This window comes from Monodelphis domestica, chromosome 8 (genome assembly GCF_027887165.1).
Source record: "Monodelphis domestica isolate mMonDom1 chromosome 8, mMonDom1.pri, whole genome shotgun sequence".
Classification (NCBI taxonomy): Eukaryota; Metazoa; Chordata; class Mammalia; order Didelphimorphia; family Didelphidae; genus Monodelphis; species Monodelphis domestica.
This window is the reverse complement of record NC_077234.1, coordinates 18,768,274-18,771,511: the sequence shown is the minus strand read 5'-3', so window position 1 is coordinate 18,771,511 and position 3,238 is coordinate 18,768,274. Positions and strand designations below refer to the sequence as shown.

General features: G+C 41.3%; 1 long non-coding RNA gene across 1 annotated transcript; it reads left to right on the top strand.

The window, feature by feature from the left end:
• Positions 1 to 1,161: 1,161 nt before the first annotated feature.
• On the top strand, positions 1,162 to 3,000 carry LOC130455827 (uncharacterized). The gene is made up of 2 exons (XR_008913990.1): positions 1,162 to 1,298; positions 2,360 to 3,000. It is a non-coding gene; the product is annotated as an uncharacterized LOC130455827 (long non-coding RNA).
• The last annotated feature ends 238 nt before the right edge of the window (positions 3,001 to 3,238 follow it).

Below are 3,238 nucleotides of genomic sequence, written 5' to 3'. Positions count from 1 at the left end.
TATGAGCTATTTTTAATAGTAGTACTGGTAGGAAGAAGCTATGGTGGAATGATACAAAAATGAAGAATCATGACATCTTGGGTCTGGTGCTAGAAGGGACCTCAGAGATCTTCCAAGACTGACCTACCAAACTCAAAAAGAAACAAAGGCCATTCATTCATCCATAAGGATGTCTGCAGGCAACAGATGGGCTTAAAATGTAATATGATCTGTTTTATGGCATTTTTATTTATTCGATGAAAGATTTCCTGATTACATTTTAATTTGGTTTGAGCAGCACAAGGGAGTATTGGAGCCTCACGCAGCCCAAGGGCTGGGTGTTCACCACCTCTGATGGAGAATGATTCTCTCATTTTTATAGCCAAGGAAGCAAAAGGCCTAGGGCCATTGGGTGACTAGCCCAGAGTTACTGGGTAGAAAATAGCCTCTAACTGAGGCTCTGCGACTTCATGTTTAGTACTCATTCAAACTTCCTCCTGAGAATAATAAAAGATGGTCCTTGTCACCATGGAACATGGAGGAAGAGTGAAAGAGTAGAAGTCTAAGCATAAAGACAAGCAGGGGAAATTGGGGTGAAGCAGGGAGGGCTGACCTGTGGCTGTCCTGATCCTTGGGAATTTAAAATGGTGTCCATATTTTCTTTTTTAAAAGGATTTAAGTTGACTAAGGGTTAAGGTTGATTTCAACAATGGAGGCAGCAGAATGAAGTAGAAAGAGTGACATATTTATAGTCAAGGCCATGGGTTCAAATCTTACCTCCACTAATTACTACCTATCCGACCTTGGTCAATTATTTTTATCTATTTGGGGGGCTTAATTCTCTTTATGAAAGTTGAGGTGGTTGAATATCCAAGCAAGGACTCTTCTGGCTCTAAATTGTTCCTCTTTCTCTTTGTGAATTTTACATTTTCTCCATTTTGCTTAGTCTTTAGAAATTCTAGCAACCAGGAATGTATACACCCCCCACTTAAGGATTAACTGTGAGAAGGATGGCCTATGACCAATATGTGCTAGCAAGTGACAAATAAGAAACAACTGACAGAACCCTGGGCTATCCTAAGTCCAGCTTAAGCTACCATTGGTACATGTGAGACACAGGAAGTGATGTAAAGAAAGGTCTATATATTCCGTGTCACTTCCTCTCTCCAGGCGCTCGCTGTGGCTCTTGCGATTGCTCTCACTGTCTCTTGGAGTGGTTTTTCTGAGTTGGGAGCTTGTGGCAGCGTGCTTGATGTCTTGGCAGTTTTGTGTTGGCGGCTTGCTGGTGAGGTGACTGGGAGAAGCTCTTAGCAAGCTTGGTGAGTGTTTAGGCTGATTCCTTTTTCCTTTACCTCCTAAAACGCTATCCTCCTAGGAGACCCCTCATCTTGGAGAAGGCCTTGTGGCTGGTAGCAGAGCTAGATTGAGAAGGCCCATTGGCCAAGGCCTGGCTCAGCCTGGGTTGGAGCAATTCAAATTCTCTTTCCTCTCTCTCTCTCTTCTTCTTAATTTCTTCCCTCTATTATAATTAAACCACCATAAAAATCCCAAACTGATTTGAGTATACTATATTCCACTAGTATAATATATTTAGTCAACAACCCTAATTTTTACCCTTAACATCTTCCTCATGGCAGTCACACATTTTTATTGTCATTCAGTGTTTTCTCAAGGAAAGACATGCCATGATCTACCTCAGTCACTTCTTGGCCACTTCTTTTTCCCAAGGAGCTAATCTGGCTAATTTAGCCCAGAGTCTTATGTTTGTATTTCTCTTGTAGATTAAAGGGTTAAGCTATGGACTATGCCTGCTTGGAATCCTCAGTCTTTCCACCATTTAAATATAGCCCTGATGGTTTTCATTTGCTATAATGAAAGATTCACTTCTGTGCAACTGGGTTTGGTGTAAGTGGTTTGTTTCTCCAATGGATTACAATGGCTCCATATCACAGTAATATAGTAATAGCTGAAACTGCATGCTGTGGTCAAGCAAGGCAATCGATCCATTTAAACATAAATACTGCAATTAATTAGAGATGGGGTTGCTCTGAAATATCTGACCCTTCTGGTGTCCTGAGAGCAGCATCAGAATATCTTCCAGATACCGGGAGGGATAGAGACAAAGCACCTAGGATGGATACTTACACCCAAAGACATTTGCTTAAAAAAAATGACTGCTTGGGGCTGGACCACTCAATTGCCTCATCAGTATTCAGTGTATTTGCTAGTCTCTTAGCATGAAAGGAAGACCACCCCTCTTACACTGGAGGAGTGCAGGATAGATAGGAGATGAGAGACTCAGTGAGATGCCTTTAGTAGCAGTTGTCCTGGAGAGGAGAAAGAAATACAATAATATTTTCACGAGGAACCTTGCTTCCAGGAGTATCTGTCATCCCCTGGTGATCGATGTTGCATGAGGTGGAAGGATGGTGCTGGACGTCATCCCCAAAGCTTTATTAGCATTCCAGTTATCGTTCTGCAATCAATAATGGATGCCAACCAAAGTGGAGGGAGCAACAATTACCCCTGACAGCTTCCCTTTCATTTGAGTGTGGGATGGAGCTGTAGAGATTGGGAAGAGCACAAGATCATCAACATGTCACTAAGCACAGCATATTTGCCCCTCCAGGTTCCCTCATCCTCAATGTGAGACTGTGGAGGGAACATTAGATTTGAAGTCGAGAGACCTAGGTTTGAATTCTGCCTTAATGGAAGTGTGGCACTGGGTGCATCACTTCATCTCTCTGTTCTTCTCCGTAAAGTTAGGACAGGTGAACCAGATGATCTCAAGATGAGCTTTTAGCTCCAAATCCTGGATCTTGTTTGAATGCTCCTCACTCTCACAGGGACCCCAAAGGCATCTGAACATGAGATGCAGCTAGATCAAGGGTCTCACCTTTCTCATTCTTGTCAACAATCAGAACTTCTCCATAAATCACCTCATAAAGATACTTATCCAGACATTCTTTTTTGGAGTTATTTGTTTTTATCATACAGATAACAATAAACTAATTTATATGATTTGTTATAATTTGTAATAGATTATATTAAATACATTTAACCAAGAGAAACAAATTCTCACATTAACTATGTCCAAAAATCTGTCTCATTCTTTTTTCTCCCTCTTTCCCTTCCCTTCCCCCTCCCCAAGAAGGCAGCAAATATGATATAGGTCATAAATATATTATCACACAACCCAGATTTCCCTATACCATGTTGTGAAATAGACCCATATTGCTTACACCAGAGAAAAATTCAT